Source organism: Lepidochelys olivacea, assembly GCF_965140295.1.
Source record: "Lepidochelys olivacea isolate rLepOli2 genome assembly, chromosome: 15".
In the NCBI taxonomy this organism is placed as follows: domain Eukaryota; kingdom Metazoa; phylum Chordata; order Testudines; family Cheloniidae; genus Lepidochelys; species Lepidochelys olivacea.
This window is the reverse complement of record NC_140425.1, coordinates 33,176,739-33,201,369: the sequence shown is the minus strand read 5'-3', so window position 1 is coordinate 33,201,369 and position 24,631 is coordinate 33,176,739. Positions and strand designations below refer to the sequence as shown.

General features: G+C 57.5%; 1 protein-coding gene and 1 long non-coding RNA gene across 2 annotated transcripts in view; one reads left to right on the top strand and one right to left on the bottom strand.

The window, feature by feature from the left end:
• Positions 1–856: 856 nt before the first annotated feature.
• On the bottom strand, positions 857–18,763 carry LOC311531557. The gene is made up of 4 exons (XR_014714241.1): positions 18,609–18,763; positions 18,340–18,421; positions 13,970–17,717; positions 857–13,201 (listed from the first exon to the last, which is right to left on the bottom strand). It is a non-coding gene; the product is annotated as an uncharacterized lncRNA (long non-coding RNA).
• CRYBB1 (crystallin beta B1) overlaps positions 18,328–24,631 on the top strand; it is a 31,637-nt gene continuing 25,333 nt past the window's right edge. The window contains exon 1 of the mRNA XM_084649007.1: positions 18,328–18,450. The gene's annotated coding sequence lies outside the window, so the exon portion shown is untranslated. The remainder of the gene's footprint in view (positions 18,451–24,631) is intronic.

The window sequence follows — 24,631 nt, the reverse complement described above, 5'->3', positions numbered from 1 at the left end:
GACGGGGATGCCAGGCTAGCCTGCCCCGGTGGGTGCTCCACATTCACAGTGGCTCCACGCTGCCCGTCCGGCTGCCGGAGGCGGAGATGGTCCCTTAGCGGATATAGATTGCCCTGGTCTTCTCCGCGGCATTGGCCTCTGGGTGCATTTCGCTACTCTGGGGGCTGCGCGCTGGGCACCCCGGGAGCTGGAGTCAGCCCCCAGCAGGTGCTGACTGCCCTTGGCTGTCACACACTCGTCCCTGCCAGCGTCCCGCATGCTGCACCGGCCATAGCTCAGCCATGTCTGAGACACTGGCCTCCCGGTCCTGCTGCTGTCTGCACCCTCTGCTCACTGTTACCAGTTCTGGGCAGGTCCCGGGCCCTGGGGGGCTAGTCAGGCCCAATCTGGCCTGTTGCTCCCTCAGCCCAATCCTGCCTTGACCTCACTGGAGTGCAGGCTGTCAGAACGTGAGAGCTCTGGGCCTGGGGCATGTCCATCTCCAGCTTGTTTTCTTGGTCCTGATGTTAACACCTAGGGGTAGGCGTAGCAGGGCTGGCGGGGTGGGCTGCAGATTCAAACCGCCCAGCAGGGCCTCAGGTTCTCTGCCCTTGGCTCCCGCTGCAGCTTCAGTAAGAGAGTCATTGCTGGGCCACACGCAACGATCTCTTCAGCTGCAGTCGCCTCCCGGGGCTTTCTGATAGCTGGGCTGTCCAGGTTCCCGGGCCCAGCACCTGCACAGCTCTTGGGCTGACGCACCGCAAACCCCGGCCTGGCTGCAGCAGCAGCTTCCTTTGCTCTGCCCCTTCCTGCTGGGAGGGAAAGGGGGCAGGGAGCACCCACCGTGGCACCACACAAAGACACGGGGCTGCAGAGGCATTTGCAGAGTTGACATGTTTAGAGCAGACGTTACAGGCTTGAGCCAGTGGTCACCGTCCATCGGGAGCCCCAGGCACACGTACAGCCAGGGCTGTTCACAGATCCGCGGCATGCCTGCTGGCGCTGGTTTTCTCCGCGGGCAACACCCGTGGGGCCAAGAGCCTGCTTCTCCAGAGCCGCACAAAGGCCGGTCCCAGCTGTGTGATGTTCTCTCCCCAACCCCTCTCGCCCCCGCCCCCAGGCATCAGTCTGACAGGGCTGCGGGAAGGGCCTTGGGCTGGATGCACTGGCCTTTGGGGCCGTGCTAACTGACCAGGCTGTTAATTCTCCTTGGTGCTGGGCTGCTGGGGGATGCTCTAACTGACTGGGCTGCAGGGTGCCAGGGCTCGTCACCCACTGCATTACTATTATACAAAGCTAACGCTCCATGAAAGTGAGATGCACAGCGAGGGGCAAATCTCCCAGGGCTGAGGCTGTAGAAATACTCCAGGGCTTGGGTGCTTCTGGGGACCTGACCTGAGCTGTCCACACCCCATGCAGACCTGAGCTGGCGATCTTATGAAGCCAGCCTGCCTGCCTGCCATTCCAGAGCCCCAGCCATTTCAGATCCAGTCCTGCCCAGAGTACAGAAGACGCAGAAGGGAGAATATAGGGAACCAAATTCTTATACCCAGTTCCAGTTAAAGCTCACCTTGGGTTCAGGCCAGGTTTGGGTCAGGCATTATTCTACTGGGTCCAGGTCACCCAGCCCATCAAAGGCTTTTTCCTGTTACTTGGAAAAATTAGTGGCAGTGGGATCCACTTGATTCTTTTCCTCCGGGGACCGCAGCCCCAGACTCTTTCCCCCACGTTTGCTTCTAGGAAGCCTAGTCCAGCCTCTGGTCCTTGCAGCTCTGCAGGCATGTGTGCCAGGGATTGTCTAGCATTTAAATAAGGCAGCTTTGCATCTCATTTCCCCACAACTCCCTTTGCATCGCTGCTGCTCGTAGACCTTTGTGTGGTACAAAAGCTCTTCTGAAACAGGTTCCTGACCAGTGAATAAGAACAATTGTATCTGAACTGTTCAGGTGAGCACGCCGTCAGCAAAGGCAGTCATTTCCACGGGGGCGGTCTCCATTCCCCACACGAGCAGCGGCCCATGGCAGACCCTGAAGGGGAGTGGGTATCCGGAGGAGGAGAACAATCTGGTTCTGCTAGCAGCAGGTTTCTCTTTGCTTTGGGGTTTTTTATTATCTTAATTTTTCCCCTAGAGCCCTTCCGTTTGGAATGCTATGGGCCTCACTCTGCTTCCTGGCTGACCCTACCCTGTGAGTGAGCCCGACTCAGAGAGTAAAGGGGAGAGGGTCAGGCCCTGGGTTGTTCCCCACTTGTCAAATGCACCCCTTGCTTATGAGATGCTTCTGCAATGGGAGTTTTGTTTCTGCTGTGCAAGAGAAAGGAGCCCTCCAATGCGCAGTGAGAACCAGGGCCAGAACCGGCCCACACCCACCTACGGGTGGCTCTGCACAGAGACACAAGGACCTAGGGCAGAGGATGGAAGGTCCGAGGCTTGTGGCAAAACCGCAGCGATTAGGTCATGAGACCATAAAGCAAAGGCCTGTCCCGAGCGGCCCAGTGCCCTATAAAGGTGCCACTGTACAATACACGGGCAGAAACAAACCAAGGGGCCACGAGCCCCTGGTGCTGCTCCTGGCTTGGACCTTTGGCTGTGTAACAACTGCCCCAACACGGGCTGGCAGCGGTGACTGGACCTAAGGCCTTCTGCTCAAAAATCCCAGGCCACTACCGCCTGGGCAGAAGGAACAAGCTTAGCGGTGAGCGGCTTTTATCCTTCTCGAGCACCAGCCGCTAGAGGGAGACACTGCACAAGCCGCAGCTGCAGGATGAGGCCCAGCTGGGGCCTGAGCACCCTGACGCCGGTGGGAGCCAGCCAGAGCTGCGGGCGCTCGGCACCCCTGTGAGCCAGGAGTGCAGATACCTGGATGTGTAGCTAGCAGCTGGGGCCGATGAGTTTTCGGGTCCTTGCGGACGTCCTGCTGGAAGGCCTGTCACTTTCTGGGGCGGGGCAGCTGTTGGGATGCATGAGTTTCTGATCCCGCTGGGAGGGATGGGGGGAGTGAACAATAACCAACCAGCCCTCGGAAAGCCAGCCTCTGCCCCCTCCTCCAGCCTCCGTCCACTGACCTCCTGGAGTAAGGGGCTATCAGAGGGGAGCTCAGGCGGCCCGAACTCATTCATGCATCATTATCCCATCCCATGGGGCAGCTCACTCAAGGCCACCTGGCAAAGCGGGGGTGAGAGGCAAGGAGTTCCCACCCCCAGCCCTTTTGCAGAGCCTCTTGCCCACTACAACACCCTGTCTGCTCCAGCAGGGAAAAGCACAGGGGACAGGCTGCGGCCAGGGCCAGCAAAGCCGGGCAGCTGCCCCCGCTGAGCAATGAGAGGAGCATGTGGCTCTGGAGGCTGCCCGTGGTGCTCGTGTTACTGGTTCCTCTGCAAGGTGCTGGCTAGGCTGTTAGTCCATGTGCTCTGGAAACCATCCCCTCCAGGGAGCCCCCGTCCAGCAACCGCCACCGCCCGGTCAAACACCAGCCTGGCCTCGAACTACAGCAGACCTAAGGCAGGAACGCAGCCCCCGTCCAGCCCCACCATCGCATGCAGGTAGCTTAGCTCTGACCCCTTCCTGAGCCTCACTAACGCCTCTCCCCAGGGGCAGCCTGCATGGGAACCTGTCTCTTGGGCAGCCCCCGCTGATTGCAACGGAGCCCTGTGCAGGCAGCATGGTCCAGCTAGCTCGGCCGCCCTCCGCACCAGGACCCTACGAACCAGACACCAGAGTAACAGTCACTATCGGCGTGGGAGCAACACACACGCACAGAGCCATTGCACACACACGCACACACAGCCATCAGGGCAGATTGGAAGGCCCTGGAGGTTTTTCGCCTTCCTCTGCAGCATGGGGCACGGGTCACTTGCTGGAGGATTCTCTGCTCCTTGAGGTCTTCAAACTACAATTTGAGGACTTCAATAGCACAGATATAGGTGTGAGGTCTTTTTTAGGAGTGGTGGGTGAAATTCTGTGGCCTGCATTGTGCAGGAGGTCAGACTAGATGATCATAATGGTCCCTTCTGGCCTAAATATCTATGAATCTATGAATCAGAGATACACACACGCACACAGAGCCATTGCACACACACACACAGAGCCATCAGAGATACACACACACAGAGCCATTGCACGTACACGCACAGAGCCATTGCACACACACGCGCACACAGCCATCAGAGATACACACACACACACAGAGCCATTGCGCACACACACACACAGAGCCATTACACACACACACACACACACACACAGAGCTATCAGAGATACACACACAGAGCCATTGCACACACAGACACGCACATGCACACAGAGCCATCAGAGACACACACACCACACACACACACACACACTCGGCACCATCAGAGAGACACACGCAGAGCCTGGAGAAATGGCCCAATGGCCTGGTCTGAGAGGCTATGGAACCGTCTCCCAAGGCAAGGGCTGGGTGTGCCATCGCCGGGATCACTGAAAAGCCAGCAGCAGGCTGTAATGTGCAATAGGGAACAATCAGGACAGAGGGAGACGTGACCAAACTGGCCCCTTCCGTCTCCCCTTTCTGCGAGGAGCAGTGAGCGGCTCTGGGCCCTGGGCTTAGTGCAGCTGCAAGGAAGGGAGCCGTCTCCAGGCTGCCCAGTCGAGGCAGTGCTGGGCCTGCAGCATCCTCCCCAAGATTTAGACTGCTGTCTCACTGGTCTGTCCATCTGTCTGTCTGTCTCCCCTCACATGCCTATTCACCTGGCCATGGCCAGAGCTCTCTGGCTCTAGAGGGACTAGGAGCATCCCTCCCTAGAGGGCCCCATTCTACCCAGGAGCTGAAACCTGAGAGCAGCAAGGCTGTGGGATGGCAGGGATTTCCCCCCCCCCCCCCCCGCGGCCCCTGGAGACTGTGGGGCAGCCCCTGGGGGTGCTGGCAGCAGGGTTTGTGAAACCTGAAAGTGACAAGCTGGGGCACGAGCAGCCTGAGACTCGTCTGCAAACTCCCTCTGTCGTCTCCCGGTCTCGCTCCCCGCAGGGAACATCAGACACTGCTCACCCCTGGAAACGGGGGCTGCCGGGCCAGCCCTTCCAGACAGTGTCTCGTCACCATCCGTCCCCCCATCCCTGGGGCCTCTGGCTCTCAGACTGCCCCTCTGGGCCTGCGCACAGCGACTGCGGGGCAGGGGAGAGGAGCAGTCCTGGGGGCTGTCACCTGCTCTGACTCTCCTGTACCCAGGAACACAGGACTTGCCGCAGACAAGCAGACAAATGGCCCTTCTAGGCTGGTTCCTGCCTCCCTCAGCAGCCAGCGTTACCTGGCCCAAGTGCCCCCGGCAGCAGTGAGGTGTGCACGGCAGCTGTCCCGCTGAGCCCAGCGCTGGCCACCGACGCAGGGAGAGCGCCGTGCCTAATCCGCCGGGGTGAGGCCCAGAGAACAGGAGGAGGGGACTCTTGGGGGTTTGCCGTCGCTTGCTGGGGTGACCCTGCCCTGGATCTAAAACCTGGCCAGCCTCGGCACGCGGGGAGATCCCTGCTCCCCGATGTTAGAGCTGGAAGTGCTATTAGGCCAGCTAGCCACTGTCCTGAGGAAGGTCTGCCCCGGGCGGCGCTGCTGCCTGCCCCAGCTCTCCTGTCCCTCATCTCCAGGTTCCTACATGCTCCCCTGGGCCCCCTCATTCATCCCCTCCCTCCCTCCCTGCTCACAGGGCCAACTCCTGGGGGCTCCTGCCATCCCCCTTAGCTGCAGGTTTTCACTTCTCCTCATACACCAGCCCCAGCTCTCCCCTCGGCTCCCTCCATGTGCTGCCCAGCATCGTGCCAGAGGCCGGTCACGCCCTTGTCCTCAACGTGACGCTGCCGTGCAACATCCCCCAGCTCTCCGGTCTCCCTGGAAATCCATGTCGAGCCCAGCAGGCATAGAGCCCTACAGCCCCTGGAGGGAAATGGGGAGCCCAGCCTTGTGACCCGCTCAGGGGGGATCGCTGCCTGCCTGGGGGCCGAGAAGCAGCACAACGCAGGACAGGAGCTGGGTCTGGAGCGGGCGGCTGCAGGTGACCCCCATGTTCCCTTGCCACGCTGGATCCCTGGAGTCACTGCACTTGCACAGGCGGGGGGCAAATCTCTGCCCCTGCCCAGCCAGAGATGGGAAGCCACCTGAACCCAAAGGGCACCCGGGCGCCAAGCAGGGAACGTGCGCAGTGACAAGGAGCAGAGCAACAGAGCCAGCCAAGCAAAGCCGCCCATTCTGTAAGAACCTCTCCATGTGCTCCCTGTCCCCGCCCTGCATCGCTGCCCTTGGCAGCCGAGGACCTCGCCGTGCAGATGGGAGCATACTTCTCCTGTGGAGACTGCAGTCTTCCCAGCGGCTCCTACCCCTCAGGCCCCAGGGTTCCAGCCCGTGCAAACCAACAGACCAGAAGAGCAGGGGACCCAGAGAAAGTCAGGGAAGCTTCCAAATGCCGAGTCCCGCAGAGGTTGGCACAGACATAGGTTTGGCCTTTGGGGCTCACGTGTTCCACTCATCTCCTGGGATGAGCAAATCCAGCCTTTTAGCACCTGCTGCCTGGCGGACTGGTTAGGTCATGAGCAGCGGGGGAGTCTCAGGTCACTGAAAGCAGTGATAGACACCTTAACACAACAGTGAGGGGCTGGCCAGCGGTCAAGCCCAGGCTCTCCCAGCCCTTCCAGACAGTGTCTCGGCCGCAGCTCCCGGGCTGGGGCACGGGCACGCTTTGAACACCACCGAGGCTGAAATGCTGGTTCCCCGGTTGCTACATTATTCTGGGCAGATTCTCGCTCACCTGCAAAATAGGAAGGTTTCGCTTTCTCTGCCAGGCCTTGTGCCAGATCACCCCGATTTAACCTAGCTCGGGTTCCCCGTGATCTGAGCCAGCCTCGCTGTGCCCAGGCTGAGCCTGCATGCCCTCCTTCTCCTGGAGGGCCCCATCCCAGCTGGGCAAACCTGCATCACTGTTCATGCTGATCCAAGGCAGCCAGATACTCTACCCCTTGCCGTACCCTGAAAGGGCAAGTCGTGCTCGCACCTCGATTTGGGGGTGCATCACAACCCCACTCTCCAAGGAAGCACATGGAACAATGGACCCCCAAACCCATTCTGAGCCCAGCCCTGAGAGAGGTTTTAGTATGTTAATAAAGCAGGGAGCAGTCAGGGTCGGGCAGCCTCCTGACTAGTTAGTATGTTAGGTAAAAATACACCAGCCACATCACTGCCACACACGGACCCGGAGAGATAATCGAGAGGAGGCAGTTAGGTTAGTGGCGAGATCCCCAGCAAGTCGTTAATATCAGCCTGAAAGGAACAGGTCACGGTGGTTAGTACAGAAACACATAGGGGTTAAAGGTGTGGGGGGGTCTGCTACAGAAACAGGCAATAAACTGGCATAAAGACCGAGTCACGCTGTGGGTCCTTCTCCAGCTACACGTCTCAAGGCAAAGCAGAACAGCTGTTAGCAGTTAGACAGCAGCGAAAGGGGAGTGAGCCCCGGAGCGTCTCACGAGCAAGAGAGGCTCCAATCACTTACAGGCCAGATCCATAAAGCACTTGGGCAGAGTTGCTCTTGGAGAGCACCCACACCTGGAGAGCAAGCGATGCTCCTGGCTGCAGAGTGCACCTGTCTGTCTGTCTGTCTGTCCGGGCGGACACTCTCCTCCCGTGAGTTCTGCTTGCCTGAGTGTCAAAGCCAGGCTGCTCCCGAGTGGAGGCAGTTCCAGGAGAGGATCTCGTGTGTAGCCCTCGGCCACGCTGAGATGCACAGAAGGGACAAACTCACCCCGCCCTGTCAGCGGAGCTAACAGCGGGGGAATGGGGACAGGTGCTCGGTAAGCCAGTACCACGCTGCATCTGGTCCCGCTCTGCCCCTGGACTGGTGCTGCTCTCCTCTCTGCCTGCGCCCCCTCCCTGTTCTCACTGCGCCCTCCTCTCACTCCTGCCATCTTCTCCCTGAGCTCTCTGACCTCTGCCCACTGGCTCTGCTCCCTAGCTGGGGAGCTCTCCACACTGCCCTGGAGCCACTGCGATCTCCCCAGCTGAACCTCACCGGGGCACCTCCCTTTGCTCCCCCGCCCATGCACGACTTTCCGTGGAACATCTCACGATGATGCCAGCCACACACACACATGTTACATTATCACCCCCGCCCCAGCTCTGAGCAGCAATGTTCTGGTTCACAGCCCCCTGCCGCTCCTGCTACCCACGTCTCCTCAGCCCGTTAGCAGCCACGTTTTGTTGGTTTGGCACCTTCCTCCCCCCGGAGCAGTGCAGGAGGGACCCACTGCCTGGCCAGGTACCCTGTGCTGCAGGCTTCATGCATAGCCTTTGGGGTGGTTAAGGGCGTCAAGTTCCCACTCCAGCTATTATCACTGATTGATTTAGGAATCGGGCTTTTGCCTTCAGTATTTAAGTGCAGTTAAAAGGACAGCAACCAGCATTGCTCTCCATCCATGCAGGGGTTAGGTTAGTCCTGTTAATCACTGCAGGCCCCCCGAGGGGATGCTAGTGAGCTAGCGGATATTCCTGGTTTGCATGCCAAAGGCACAGTGGATGGGCCAAACCCTGTCGCCTGTACTTTGGCAAACTCCCAGAGAAGGCAAAGGGAATGCAGCCCATGCAGGTGGAGTGAAAGCTGAACGAGACCTCACAACTAGGCCCAATGTTAGTGCATCATGAAATACGTTAAACGCCTCGACGGCAGATTTCCCTCTAGACAACATGGCCTGTTCCTCTCCCTGCCCGTCACCTCCCATGCTCTCGGTTAGGGACCAGGAGTAAGTACAACAAGTGCCAATCGACCAGAGAGGTTCAGCCCCTCGGCTCCTGGCAGTTAGGCGCTTGAGGTTGGCAACTGCTTTCCACATGCATCAGTGCCAAAAGGAAACCAGTGGAGATCCAAAGAAACTGAGTCCTGGCCCGGCACAAGCTGAGAGCGCCCCATGTCCGTCCCAAAGCTCAGGAGTAACAGAGGCACTAAGGCTGATGTGGAGGCCATTCCCAATGACAGATGAACCAGGCAGCGTTCCAAGCAATTCAAGAGTTTGGGGTACGGGTGGGGACTGCAGTTTCTTAATTGCTTTTTAACAGGGTCTCTCTGCAAATTAGCTTCACTGGACCTTCTGGCAAATACAAATTACGAAGTGACTGGCCAGTATGTGAAACATGCCACTCCAAACCGTTTTATAAAGCCTGTGAATAGCATTGTTTTCTCTTGGCCTCATAAAGTTGATTGAAAACCAGTGGCCTAATTTTCAAAACTCCTGAGCAACTTCCTTTCTCATTGCACTTAATGGGAGTTCAAGATGTTCAGCTGCTCTGAAAAGAAGGACAGCCGCATAACGTAGCAGGGTCGCATGGACAGGGGTCTGTCGGAGGGGTGGGGGAACACCTCTTCATTCATTTGTCATGGTGAAGAGCAGCAGAAAGTTAAGGAGCCAAAGAGTGTGTGTTAGTAGCATATAGAACCAACTAAGAAGAGATTAGTACAAGCAGTTAATAAAGAGCCACATGTCATAACCAGAGAGGGCATCTTAGTTCAGGAACAGAACTAGGAAAGAGAAATGGAGAGAAAAGCAGCAAAGGTTAGTTTGTTTAATTCAGTTTGGAAATTTGTTAGTCACAGGAGAGAGAGATCTAGTGACTTAAAAAGGAACTGAAAAGCTTTTGTCAATAAACCCAGTCTAGGATCCCTAGTCAGCAGCAGAATCCACATGCAGACTTCAGCGTTACAGACAGAAACACCCCTGGAAAATCAGTCCTTCCTCTAGTGACCTGCCAAGACCGGCGAAGCAGTGTCTGTCTTTCCTCTGCAGGTGTTGTGGGAGTTCCAGCACCGACAGCAAAGCAGAGAGTCTGGCTCTCTGGTGTTCCTGGAGCGCTACCCCATGTTGCTGGGGAAAGACAGAATCGTGCACTCAGGCCCTGTCAGGTACATGGAGGAGCAGCTCCCCACCGATTCCCTCGCTGTGTTTGTAATGTTTGACACTGCACGTAGATTCTGTTCCTGGGGCGGCAACTTGACTGGCTTCTTTGCAGACATACTTACGCAAGCTTTTCCGTTCCCCTTTAAAGGCAATGTTGCTGTCCCCGGTTAGTAGGAGGTGAAACAAGCCGGGTTAGTAGTGCATGCATTACAGCCAGTTAGTGGGTTAGTTCGTTCGCAAGTAACTTACTCCATATTCCAGCGGCATTAGCAGGCCTGGCTGGGGGGGCAGAGTCTGTGAGGGCAGGGAGATCTTCCTGGGTTAGTACGTTAAGAACTTAGCACGGTAATATACATGCACAACGCACCAGTTAGTCCCACTTGCTGGTGGGGGATGCACCTCCTTGGAGTTTAGCCCATGCTGCTGTCATAGGCCAGGAGCAGCTCCTGGTATCTAGCGGCAGGAGACGCCTTTGGGCTATCGGGCCGGGATTTGGAATGTTAGTGGCTCATTATTCTGAGGCTAGAACTGGCCTGTGTGACCCTAAGTAACCGAACTGGAGAATAAAGCACTTTGCAAATGCAGCCCCTAGCACCGTCCTGGCCTAGGAGAGCGCTCGGCCCCTCCTGCTGCCATGCACCCCTGTGCAGAAGCATCTCCACAGCTACCAAGCCAGCGCGCTCCCCTCACTCACACCAGCTAGGAGGGAATCCTGCCCACAGCTCCAGGGCAGGTGAGAGTCAGGCTCTTGGGGTCTGTCTGCACTGCCCGCAGCAGCGAGCCTCCAGCCCGGGTTTGCAGGGCTCACGCTGCCCAGCCAGGGCTTTGGTGTGGCGTCCCAGGCTGGAGCTCGGGTTCCAAAGCCCGCCCGGCTTCCTGGCCTTCAGAGCCCGAGCCCCAGGCCGAGCCACACGGCAGCCCCAGCTCCACCAGCCCGAGCCTGTTGATCGCTGCCACAGGCGGTGGAGACGGGCCCGTAGTGACCGAGCCAAGGAGCTGCCAGCCCATCAGAGCTAAATGCGTCCGATCTACGGGGCAGGAGTGTGCCAGAAGAAGCAGAGGAAGGAAATGGGTAACAGGGTTAGGAGAACACTGTGCAATTGCACTAAGCTGGTGGCTGGGGCAAAGGCCATGAGCTGGCAGCGCATCAGCTGTTGGAGAGACAAAGCTATTTCTGTCCCGCTCTGAGTAGCTGCTGTCTTGCGAGCAGGGGCCCAGTAGGGAAACAAATGGAATTCCAAAGAACAGTGAAGATCTGTCTTCTGGCTCTCCCCCACGGCCTGACCATGAACCCGGCAGGCTGGGCGTATTGAGGATGCTTGGCTTGGGGGCTCTCCCCAGCATGCCCATGGAGCAGCACAGAACCACAGTGAACAACCAGAAGAGACTAACTGCAGCTGTGAAGCAGGAGAAGCAGAAGGTTCCTAGCTAAGGCAGGCTCCATCTGTCACATGGACTAGGGAATGTCTCAGGGATGGGAAGTGAGGGGGAAAGGAAACAAGGAAATAACCCCCTGGAACCAAACGGGGCACTCTATGCCCCCACCTGGCTCCCTCGGCTCCTCTCTCGTCAGGAGTAGGTAGATACAGCCAGGAGATTCCGTCCCCCCGCTCTACAGACGCTGCAGTGTTCACACACTGTGCTGACACACATGGGAAATAGCTAGACTCGCCCGATGCAAGCTCCCTGGCGCGAGGCCCTCCATGCTGGCTTCTCGGAGAGTCCCTCACTGAACGGGAACACACCTGCAGCTAATTTTCCTAAAAGAATCCGACCTGCAAGTCCCACCACAGCACCCTGCCTGCAGAAGCTGCTCCCTGACCTCCCTGGGGCACGCTCCCACCCACCTCCCAGCAGCAGGAAAGTGCTGGAGTTGTTACGTTTACCAGGGGAACGCGGCGCTTGCTTAGCATGGTGATGGAGGACGGTGGCTCAGGGGAGTTCTGAGAGGTGGCATTCCCGCCCGCGTGCTCCACGTTGCTCCTGGAGGCTGACAGGTTTTTAAACACACAGCCCAGCACACAGGCCTCGGGGCAAGCCAATCTCCTTGAGGCACTCTCCCCTTATTACAGCCTGACACCAGCTGCGCAGGACAGGTATGGCAGAGAAAAGCCTGCAGGTGATAGAGACAATGAGCAGCCTGGGTCCCTCTGAGCCCCGAGCTCTCGCCCTGACACGAGGAGATCACACCACACAAGCCTCTCCGGGGGCTCAAGGAACTCAGAGCAGGCTCGCTGGCCCCCACCCCAGCTCCATTGCTACTGGGCTCGGCACCATTCACAAAAGGAACATTCACCGGAGCAGAGAAGTCATGGCATGAGCCGGTGACGAAAGGCCAGTGGGATGAACTTGTTCCTTAAGCTCCTCCCACCGCCACCATTTCCCATTCAGTATTTCCAGAGCTACCACCACGGCCAGGTGATCCCTCAGCTCCTAGCACCCCGGTATATCACTCAGGGGGAGGGGAGCACCCCAGCGAGCCAGAAAGGCTAAGCACCATCATTCATGCAGATCGGGCGAATGCAGTAGCCTGCACCAGCGCTGAGCCCAGTGGCAGTCTGTCCTCTCAGCCCTGAGGGTAATCTGCAGATGGACACTACAAACCCAGCCCCGCCTTCCTGGCCCACTGCCCCAAGGGCGGGGTGGGGGAGCCCTAAGGAATCAGTTCTCTTTCCGGGGGAGGTTTCAGACAAGCATGAACTGCTTTGGCGTCACACCCATTTGTAACCATCTAGAACGTTCCCCAGCCCTTAGCTCTTGTTCTCCTCCCGAGGGAACTAACTCTGTGAAAGGGCCGAGGCATCGGGATTTGCACTGGCTCGGAGAAGTGACCCTGGCAAGAAAGCCCCGCTGACCCAGAGCTAGCCTTAGCCACACTCCGTCTCACAGCCCTCTCCCACTGCAAGCCGTCTACCCCTGTGAAAGGGGGGCACGGGCCGGGCCGCAATCTGTCGGGCAGTCGACACGCACAGGCTGACACGTGGCGTTTGCTACAGTCTCAAATCTTCCGGATGTCGTCACTAAGCAATACCTTCGGCAGTGTCCTGTGCGTGCTGCTCCCGCAGCTCCGAGCAGGCAGCCTCATGGCCACACTCACAGGCCAGCGAGTCAGCGTGATCCTCTCTGGAGCCACACTGGCTCTTGGGGATTTGTGACAAAGAACCGAAACCCGCTCCCCGTGGTGCCAGTCTGAGGTGCTGTGACTCACTGCTGCCCCTTCCTTGCCAGGGCACCGCCATAGCACTGCCGTCGGGTCGCCAGGGCTCAGGAATCCCACTGGGGAGCGAGATGGCGCATCCCTCAGGCAGACATCTGGTGTCTCTGCAAAGAAGGCAAACGAAGCTGTTAGATCCCACCAGGTGCCCTGCTCCTTCATCCCGGTCAGCGCAGCATTAGGGCACTCTCTGCAGCGGAGACCTGGCCCTTTCCACTCTCAGAGAACTTTCCAGGGTTAACTAACGACTCCTCATCTCCACACCAATCAAAGCAGAGGCCCTGGGAGCTGCAGAATCAGATCTCAGAGACGATAGCCAAGGCTGCAGAGGGGCGTGAGCCTGAGAGGCAGGATTAGAGCTCAGAGGCTGCTGGCCCCAGGCCTGTGCTCAGACCTGTCCAGGCTTTGAGTCCTGCTCAGAGCAGGTCGCAAGGCCTAGGAAAAGGGCTGGACAAGGGCATAGGGGGCTGCTTGTCAGGACAGACGCGGAGCAAGTTAAACTCCAGCCAGGCCAGTGGGAGTTTGGGAAGCGCAGCCCCATCCAACAAGTAAGGACAGGGAAGGCTCTCCTCCTGGGCTTCTGGACGAATCGCCTGAGCAGAGCCGGCAAGCTGGCAGGCGTCATTCGAACTCCACCCCCTCGCGCTGTGAGGCACTTCGGCTCAGGCACTGTCTCCCTGGGAAGGGCTGCCCAGCACCCCAGGTTGCTCAGGGGCCACTTCTCACTGCCATGGGAATGTTCCTCCCCACTCAGGCTTTTGCCAGGCTGGAGTGGGACCCACGCGGTGCCTAGGCCTGATGCTGCCCTCTGGGAGCCTGGCCACCCCATGTGCCAGCCGCTAGTGCCACTGTGCGTGGCTTGCCCCGTGTCCTACCTGGTGCCACTGGCTACGAGAACACTGTAAAATAACCCCCCATCTTGTCTTGCTGCTCCGGCCGCGCAGGGGACTGTGTGTGAACAGACCTCAGGTCAGTCATTAGCAGCTGCAAAAGAAAGCAACCAACACAGCAAAAGAGAACAGCATGCGGCACCTTCCACGGCCACCCAACTCCCCAGTTCCTGGGGTCCAGGTGGCACCGAAGGGAAGCCCCGCACTAATAAGCACCCCAGCAGGAGAGTCTTGCCTGCGATGCTCTGCCGCCCTGTGGGAAACGGGGGCTCAGAGGAGACGGTGCCAGAGGCTCCCCGTCCCTGGGCTGGGCTGGCACAGGGGCTATAGGCCCCTCTTCCGGGCAAGGTGCTTTCAGAGGAAGCTGCAGAGCCTCTCCTGGCTACAGAAAGGTCCCACACTGGCTGTGTCCCTGGGGATACAGAGATGGATAGACTGCAGTCCTCTGGGGCCACCCCCACCCTAAGCTAGGAGAAAACATGACAGCAAAGACACTACTGGTCTGGGAAAGGGGTGGCTAGTGGCGCCGTCCATGTCTGCATGCAAGTCTCCTCCAAAGGAGCCCCTTTGGCTTGGGCATCTCCAGGGCTCGGGCATGCAGAAGCCAAGCCCCCAGCTTTCTCCAGAGTCGCTCGCTGTCTCATTTGATCAAATCCTCTTCATTAGAAATGGCGTCTGCCAGTGGCGTGTGCGGTGTCAGAGCAGGGCTCACTGGGTCACTCGGCGCTGGCTGGACTGGCTTCCGTTCATGGCTTAGGAAGGAGCCAGCTTTACATTCCGAAGGAGAGAGAAGACGAAGGCGGAACACGAGCTAATTGGGGCCGTAGCTCTGAGCCATGGAGTGCTGGGCGTGCCGCAATGCTGCGCGCTCCCTGCTGTCCGGCTGCATAGCACGCCCCGGGGTGGGGGACAGGCCTGATGGGGGTGAAGGGCAGGGCATTGGGTCTTCCGTTCAGGAAGAGCAAAAGCCTGGCTCCCTGCGTGCCGCAGGAGTCACTTTGCTGACACTGCTTAATCAAAAGAGATGATTCCCAGACACCAGCAGCTCCTCAGTCAACAAGCCAGCCCCTCATTGGGCTGGGTCCCCCGGCTACTTGTGCCATGATCCAGAACCCGTGCTCATGGTCATGCCTTCCTACAGGGCTACTCCTACTAACACCTGCATGGCACGTGCTGCGGTGATTCACACTATCACAGACAGCAATAAAAGGAACCATCCTGTGCCCTGGAAGAGGGAGCCGGCCCTTAGTCTGGGGTGTGGAATCTGTACAAAACCTGATTCTCTGCAGGAAAAGGGGAGGGTGGGTCTGGAACCATTCCGAGATAGTTGTGTATCTCCATTTGCTGCTGCTGTCCACTGCCTAGATTTCCCCTGAACTAGCTGCTTCCCCACCTGATGTGTGTGTGTGCACCTGTGTTGTTTTCAGGGCTGACTAGATTGTTAAAGTTGGTCCAAATGTTCTGAATTTCAATTTTTCAATTACATTTTTGATCAAAATTTGATTTTTGGGGGAAGAAAAAAAACAAAAAAACTTTTTTGATGCAATCAGGTGTTTTGACCACCTCTAACTTGTATGTACATTTGCACAATGTGTGTGTCTCTGTGTGGCGTGAACATGGGGACAGGTGGGGCAGAATGCCAAGAACCATTGAAGCATCTTTTATTACACTGTGTCCGAAGTGATGCTGAAAAAGGACCCGTTTCCTCTTTGTGTCACTAGGAGACAAAGCCATAGACATCCTCCATTGACCACCAGCACTGAGCTCACTTGCAGCGGACAACGGATCTCGTGCTAGTCACTTGGGGCAGAATCTTGCTCCCAGGAAATTACCCCTAAGCCCCCTGCAGCTTCTTCCCAACAGCAGTGCTAGAAAGGAGCCTCTCTGAGTTTCCTGGAGCCCATGCACAGCTATGCCCCGGTGTGTGTATGAAGGAGGCATAGAAAGTCCACACCAAACAATTACCCATTTCAGATCGTAATATCCTAACCCGCCCAGCCTCATGCACTCCTTGCAATCTTCTGTAAAGCTACAGAGAGTTTGGGTCGGATTCTGATCTCAGTTACACGAGAGGCTTCATCTTCAATAGAGTTACTCTGGATTCACCCCAGGATACCTGTGACTGGGGTCCTGCCCCACCTTTGTATTTAGCTGAAATACAGTCAGCTGACAGCAGCCATTAGAGTCCGACTTTGCTAATGATTTGTGTTCAAAATCAATATGAACATAACAACAAGAGCCCTGGCTAAACCCCTCTGGAAATGGGCAGAGATGACTGCAGCACAGTCTCTGATGGGACACAGCTGTCAGCTAGTTATTATTATTCCAGCTAACAATTAGCCGTCTGTATGAAAATGGCTCTCCTCAGGAAGCCCCGGCATGCATGCATTTGGTGAACACCATGCACTGAGGATCGTCCATAGGACCTGGGGCCGTCCTCGGGAGTCCGTAGGAAGGTTGCCTGCACGGCTAGAATAGACACAGTGGAAGCCAGTAAGAATGTAGCACAGGGTTTCCCGGCATGGGGCCGTAAGATGGAGGTTGGGTTCTCTAAAGGTAGGTAATTGCCCTGTTGCCAGTGAACTGAGAGCTTTAGCACACTCCCTTTGTTGGGCCATAAGTGGAATGTGTTCCTGGGAATCGAGTGGAGAGAACAAATGACAATGTGCTGGTGGCAGTTAACAAAATGTTCGTTTTGGGCACCACTGAACTGTGCTTTCTGGTTGCAGTCTTGGGCTGCCTGTTGGCTTGTGTATACATTGGTTGCAGGGAGCTTTAGCTAGCGTAGCATGCGGGGATGCGGCAGATGTGAATATGCAGCCGTATTGTTCAGGTTAAGCAAGGGATAAACAAAAAGGAAGCCAGGACTGAAGCCCAGCTTTGCACTCGGCAGGAGCAGAATGCACGAAGGAACAAGAGCCCACCCTACACGAGTCATGTCACGCGAGCAGCGTGTGTGATGAGCGGAGGTGAGCAGAAGAGCAGAGTGGGGAGAGAGAATGGCTTTCTTCAGGGCAGAGTTAGAGTTACTTACACACCATGATTGCTAAGATTCAACATTCTGGGCATTCAGTGCTGTTCTGCGCTTCCCCTGTCTGGGCATTGCCCCTCACTCTGCCATAGCAGGACTTTGTATTCCTTCATTTTGATTCCTGGCGGAGTGTGAAATCTGAATTCAGTCGGATGTTACTGCACTCCAGGAGTGGCTGAGTCTGGCTCTGAAGCAAGCCTTCCTTTGCCTATAGCACTAGCTGGGCATTCAGTAACTAGTTTGATTATGGCCTTTGATGTATTTTTAAGAGAGGCAGATCGGGGCATTCCTTAGGGTTTTGAGAAGCTGCTAGGCATTAAATATCCCATTATTTCTAGACTTGCCTTGATTGTCAGGGTTGGGTTAGATTTTCCAATGCAAAAGGTGGCAGAGCAATAATGGATGTGAAAATGGCACCCCAAAATGCTCGGTGGTAGCATCTGTCAGATTAACTCTTTGCAGACAGGAATGGATGTACTAAAGTCCCCTTAATAGGCTGGACTTTCTCGGCTCTCTCCGTGTCCCTGTCCCTTTCCCCCCAGCATTGCTCCTAATTCCCATATTTTAGAGAAAATGGTGGTTTAAAGGCAGAGAACTAAACCAGCGTTTTTACTGCATTCCCTTCGGGGAGCATTGGAAATGATGCAAGGTTCCATTTACCTGTCTTAAACCCTATGCTTGATGTGGATCAAAAAGATGCTTCTGGAAAGAAAATACAAACAAGTGGCATATCAGTTAATCTGAGCCCTCAGCTGCTCAGCGCTGAAAATGGAGCCCTGCATCCGCCCAGCGCCTGCCTAGCTGTGCTATTGTTCGGCAGGGACTCCGTGCAGACAGGGCCGATAATGAGGTTAGGAAAAGGCAATGACAACGAACAACTGATCATTCCACTTAACAAAGGAGTTAGCGAAGGCAGAGTGTGCCCTTAGCCTCCTCACACTGCAGTGAGGCTAGTGTCCGTTTCCCCACCAGGAATGACTCAGAGATAGATGGGAAATAGCCGGGCACCGAATGGACATTTTTAGTGATGAACCAACGAGCTGAAGGCCAGTCCCCGCTGGCCCCTTTCCAAGGTATGTCCCCATTTGCTAGGGAACAGCTGCAGGAAAATCCCCCTCTGGTTTCCACACCGAGTTTTATCAACACCTAGTTATCGGAGTGTCTCTGTGCACACACCACACCCCAGTGCTGGCGGTGCCGAGAAGCTGGCCATCTGGGGACAGGCTGAGTCACGGGAGAAACACCCCGACAGAAGGCTGTGACCAAGGGGAAGGGGACCGTTTCACCCAGACAAAAGAGAAAACCAAAATAAGAGCATCCTCACCTGATTTCCATGAGAAACCGCGACGCAGGGACCCCAGGCTGGGCGAGATGTTGGCTGGTGTACAAGCCTCTTTGTGCTGGAGCTTTCGAGAGAAAGAGAGAGAATCCCTGGGTAAGATATTACCATGCAAACTCCACCCCATCTTCTCGACAGCAGTCCCCCCCCACCCCACCCCCGGCCGTCCAAGCAGCCCTGCTCGTGCTGCATATGGCCCAGGAATCTGCTGCAGCTCCAATTAAATTTTAATGCTGAAAATGCAGCCAAGTCACCTTCACTCCTCCTGCTCCTTGTGCAATGTCCCTCCCCCCGTGCCCGCGCCTCTTGCTGAGCCCCCCGACACGGGGCAGGCGTGTGCCAAGCACGGGGAGGTGCCCTGCACTGAGCGCTCACAGGCTGGGTGCTCTGGGGTGAGGGGGGCTGGGCTGCGGCTTGACAATCCTGAACCATTAACGTCCAAGTGAATAAAGGGAAACCACTGAAAAGCTCGGAATAATCAGCCCATCTGCAGGCTGCTGAATGGGCTGTGTCGGAAACCAGCTGCTGGCTTATTCAAAGCGGGCACTTATTCCCCTTCTGCTGGAGCCATCTGGGCTGCCATGGCAACAGCAGTCCTAGCAGGCCTGGGGTCAGCTCCCACTCAGGAGGTGGGGAAGATCCGACACCAGCCCCACGGCTCGTTAGGGCCGGGCTGGATGGAGGCTGCCTTCGCTATCCTCTTCTGGGAGTGGCTGGCCGGAGCTGGACCAGCCTGGGAGTGGGCGGGGGGCCACACTTGAGGGGCCTGGTGCTTCCCTAGACCTTGTGTCTGGGGGGCTGGGGGCTGTGCTTTCCATCCAGCCTGCCCTCTGCCTGCAGGGAGACCCGCACGCAGGTGGGTGATGCCTGACTCGGGCACTGTGCAGGGCCGGGAGGGCCACCCCTCGCCCCCCAGCCTGCCTGGGCAGCACCGTGAGCCCCAGCACTGGGCCCTGGCGGGACGCAGATGCCCACACCAAGGGCCATGTGGCATTAGGACGGGGGCAACTGGGACCAGGCCCTGGCCAGCTCCATCACAAGCCCTTACGCTGCGGTGCTAATGCTGTGAACCTGGCTGGGCTCTGCTCTCTGTGCCCGTCACCCTGCTGTCCTCTATGCTCCTGGTCCCTCCCCCACGCTCTGTGCTTCCTCCCCACCGTCACGCCGGCCCCTCTGCACGCTGGCCCCCCCGGAGCAGCTTCACCCCTGAGCTTTGAGCCTTGGCACTGGGAGGGCGGGTGCAGACCGGACCCTGGCGCTCATGCTCTGAGCTGTCTCACGCTGAGAGCCCCTTGGCAGAACGGTGGCACCCAGTGTCTTGTGCCTACAGTGTTAGCTGGCCTGGGCCAAGTGGCCAGCTGCATCTGAGATTGAGCACAGCATGCTGAGGGCTCCACATAGTCTCCCTCTGGTGCAAATTAGGTGCAGCTCTTGGTCTCCTGGCAAGTGCCAATGCAATTGTCAGCGTGTGAATTGAATGCCAGCCTGCCGTGGCTGCAGGGCCCCTTGGGGTATCACCCACCTCCCAGCATGTCACCACCCTGCAGTTTGCTCCCTTCCCAGCATTCAGCATGCCTGCGGAGAGCACCAGCGCTGTGGGGAGAGACACACAGACCCCATCGTGGGAGCCGGGCAGGTGGTGTGTGACTCAGAGCAGGGTGGGATCGCATAAGTCGCGCTCCCTCCAGCCAGGCAGAGATCATCGCGGGGCAGGAGTCAATCTGAATTGGGTAGCATCTAAGTGTCAGCTTGGATCCAGTGCCTCAGCAAGACGGCCCAGCACAGGGAGCCTTCCGGGCCACCCTCCTCTCCCTGCTGCTCCCGCTAACGGTGTGCACGAGCAAACGGTGCCCCTGCTGCCTGCTGCAGGTTGCCTCGGCCTCGCTAGGGCCCGGCAGGGCCTGCAAGCAGCCAAAGGCAGGAGGGAGAGGAGGGCCTGGGGTTGGGATCAGCTCCACTCTGCAGCAGAGAGGACAGAGCTTTCTCTCCCTGCAGCAGGCAGCTCGCCAGGCCGTAGCCTGCTCTGCTCTAGGAAGTGGAGCCTGAGTCGCTGACCTGAGCTGGCCTCAGAACCGGGGAAGGGGGGTTCACAGGCTTGACAGGACCCTGTGCCCCAGCTAACCGGCCACGCCCCGGGGAGCGCTGGTGGGCAGTTCTCTCCCTCCATGCCCGGCTGCCATGAGTTTGGTGGGTCTCAGTCGAGCTCCCACCTCTCGAAGTCCAAACCCGCCCTCAGCCCAGAGGAAGAGCCTTTCTTCAGGAATGCTGAGGCCCGGGCCGGGAGTGCCTCCGAACGGCTGGCAGAGAAGCGGGGCTCCTGCAGGGATCCCTGCCGGGGACGGCTGCCTCTCCCCCCGGCTGCCAGCCTGTCACCTTCCACCAGCAACACACCTGCCTCTGCCAGTGAATTATTTACAAATGACTCCTGCACTGCCCAGGGCCCCAATAAATCTTAATCCGCCTCTGCCCCCCTCTGCTCCAGAGAGCCCCAGGGGCATTGGAGCTAGCAGAATCCCTGCAGGGAAATCCAGCTGGAGTTGGCTCTTCCCCGAGGCTTCCCCCCACCCGGTGCAGATCGGCCGCCTGGCTCTTCCCCGAGGCTTCCCCCCACCCGGTGCAGATCGGCCGCCTGGCTCTTCCCTGGGGCTTCCCCCCACCATGCGTAGAATGGCCGTCTGGCTCTTCCCTGAGGCTTCCCCCACCATGTGTAGAACGGCCGCCTCTCCTCCCCACACCCCTGTATAGAGCAGCCACCTGCACAGCTGGCCTGATCTCGCCTGGGAATGGCAGGCTGCTGCCCTACATCCTCTGGCAGCTCCGGTCAGACCCGTTCCCCTAAGGGCTGTGGAGCGTTGCTGTGCCCTGCTGAGGAGCTACTGCATCCTCCCCGAGATGGGCCCTGGTGAGCACAGATTCCCCTGTGGCTATGTCTGCACTGCAGGGTAAGGCCAGGGTTCGAACTCAGGCTCAAACCTAACACCCTTCTGTCTACACACTAATCGCTCACTCTAGGGTCCCAGGACCCCACAGGGATCAAGTGTCTGAGTCAAACCAGGACCCAGGGTTCAAGCCCGGTTGCTTTGCAGTGTAGACACAGCCCCACAGGACTCGTGCTCTGGGAGTCGGCCGAAAGTGTCCCACAGTCCTATGGACTGACTTGCTTTGTCCTCTGGACAGTCAAGTTTGGTGGATGGTCAAGTTTTCCCACAGTGCCCCATGGTCAAAGGGTCACATCTGGGGAGGGTGCTAGGAAGTCCGAGACATGGGTGGTTGGACTCGGGCTCACACAATGCAATATAGACGCCGAAGCCTCCGGGTTCAACGATTCCTAACCTGGGGTTACAAATGAGCATAGATGCTCCAGGCCTAGGTTAACAGACTCAGCGTCTGCTGACTCGAGTTTTGCTGACCTGGGGCTTACACTGCAGTGTAAACAGACCCTGTATGTGTGTGTGGGAGAGGGAGTGCACCTCGGGGGGTGGGGGTGCATGCACGTGGATCAGAACATGGGAGGGCGGAGGTAAGCTGTGGGTAATGTACTTCAGGATGAAAAGTGCCATAGAAATTAGTGGAGCTGTCCGTGGCGGCTCGCGCCCGCAGGCGTGGTTCTGTGCACGGAAGGTGCTGGTGGGAGAGAGCGCCATCCTGTGGCCAGGGCGGGAATTGGATGGAAGACAGGAAAGCATGAGGAAGGTCAGGGAAGAGCCGAGAAGGAGCCACCTGGGAGGGGCTTGCAGTGATTACCCGGTTGTATCGTCTCAGTCCATTCAGGGGCCTGGCACCCCTGTCAGAGACCCTACAGAGTGAGCGGGATGCCCTGTTTGGAGCACCATGGCCCCAGTCACTGGGCTCCAGCTGAGACACATCATGGTTTTGTGCTGTTCAGAGTCTAAAGCGAGGAGCCCAGCTTCATCAGCATCAAGCCAGGGGTTTATCCCCGGCCCCACGAGGACAGAAGGGGAGGGTGAGAGGTGGGACCTCAGGCAGAAGAGGAGGGGCCAGGGGCTAGCGTCCCCCAACGGCTGGTTCACTGGCCACCCATGCTCCTTCGTGTCCTAAGGAGGGGAGGCCCCCTCTCCCTAATCTACCAGCAGGTCCCATGCTAGAGAGGGGTCTCTACAGGGCTCATCCAGCACATGGCACAGGCTGTCATCCGTGGGGTGCAGGGCGCTCTGCAAGCATTCATCGACCCACAGCTCCCTGGGAAGGTGCCACTGTCAGCACACAGGGGGATGCGGAGAGTTAGTGCCAGAGCTGGGGATAGGGGGGCTGATTCTCAACCCCAAACAGCAGCTAGGGCTGGCCAGGAAGCACTTTTCCTACCCTGGGAAAACTTTTGAAAATTTGAAAAATGTCCCCCTCCCGAATTGGGATGAAAAGTCAAAATCTTGAAAGTTGTATGAAGTGACTCTCTGGGAACAAAGAACTCGGGGTCAATGGAAATGTTTCATTTCAATATTGACCTTTTTGATTTTTAATGCTTGGTACTACAATTAATTTACATTTCTAAAGGAAAAGTCGTTTTGAGGCAAAGGCGGAGACTGTGTTATTCTGACAGTTTCCAAATGCGACATTCTGACAGTCTCCAGACTTTTCCCCCAAATTAGTTTCGTGACAAGCAACTTGTGGAATCCAGGCCTTTTCCCACAAACAGCGTCGGTTTGGCCGAACCCTTCTTCCAAAACTTCCCGCCAGCTCTCAGCGCATCCCCTCCTAGGCCGACTGGCCACGCTCAGGCCTTTAGCTCTGCATAGTTGTGAGACAGCCAGAGATTCCCTTGTGCCTTAAGGAGCCATCGAGAAGCTCCCTGACTGCCTGTACTGTGCAGAGTGATAAACTATACACACGGCATGCACAGTGCCGGGACCCACTGCTGAGAGACGCTAGAGATTCGGCGTGTAGCTTGTTATTATATTAGCGTTAGTGTGGGGCAAAGCACAGGTCAAGTCCCTCATGTTCATTAGCAACACACCTGCCTTGGCTTCACTCTTCCAGGGCCACAGGTGCAGTGAGGCTTTGCTGACTCGTGTGGACAGCGTGCCAGAGTGTCCCAGGGCTGGCTGGTCCTGCAGAGCCCACTGCGAGTGCGGGTGCGCTGTTGGAGCCGGGATGAGTTTCATTCGTGGCCACGTGGTGTCACCCTGGCGTTGTCACAGGAGCAGCTGGTCGAGAAGCTGCTGAGGAATAAGATTGGTCCAGAGCAGATGCTGGTTTCCGGGGGTCCCACGCCCAGCTACTCAGCCTGATGCACCAGAAACCTCGCCCTGGTCGGGATTCCAGGCAGAGAGAGGCTGGGTCAGAACTGTGGGGCTGGGCCCCTGTGTTCCAGGAGCATCTGCACGAGGATTTGGATCCAGAGCTGAATTTGGCAGCTGGGGTCTCTCTTTCTAGTGGGGTTGAATCTGAGCACGCCCTGTGGGGAATGTGCGGGTCCCAGCTTCATGGCTTGGGCCCGCCTCTAATTCCAGACTGCCCCTGCATTTCCCCTCCAGGAGGCCAAGCCGGCAGTGCTGGACAGACTCCACATCAGGCTCTGCCCCTGCTATGGGGGAGCGCCCAGTGAAGCGCTGCCCAGACACATTCTGCCACTCTCAGAGAGGAGGTCTCCCATCCTGACCCCACGGTGGGCAGCCAGCGTGTTTCCTCACCAGGCGCTGACTGGCAGAGGAGGGTGAGTGAAGCCATGGCATGGGCTGGCCGTTCCAACTGGTTGGAAATCTAGACTAGCCTGTTCTCAAAGGCCTGTGGGGCTTGGTGCCTCCAGCTTTGGGATCCCAACTGGGGACACTGTACAGGGGCTGCCCTTCCGAAGGGGCCTGCCAGACACACTGCTCTGGGCAGGGACCTCCTCCTGGGCCCTAGCATCCTCGCGGGGTGACTAGCAGTAAATACACACCCCAGCTATTGCAAAGTCTTCTCCACTTCTGCTACAGCCTCTTCCTCTGTCCCTGGGACCCTCTCTCCTGGAAGGGGGCTCTGTCCCAGAGTCCAGACTAGCAATGAGCACTTGGCTCCACTCTTGTGGTTTCAATGAATGTTGCGGCTGGCTTTCCGTGACCAGGATTTCGACCAGGTTCTCTCCTTGCAGTACCACCAGGGCGGGGCGGGGCTGACGCTGCCTTGTCATGGTCTGTTGTGCACATCAGACAGACGTCTTGGTGGTTTCTCATAGGGCTGGATGCTGCCGATGTCCGGAGTCTCTGTCGTGTTTACCAGGTGAATTGCTTCTGGATCCAGGTGTCCAGATGGCAGGCTCCCATTTGGCTCTCCATGGGAA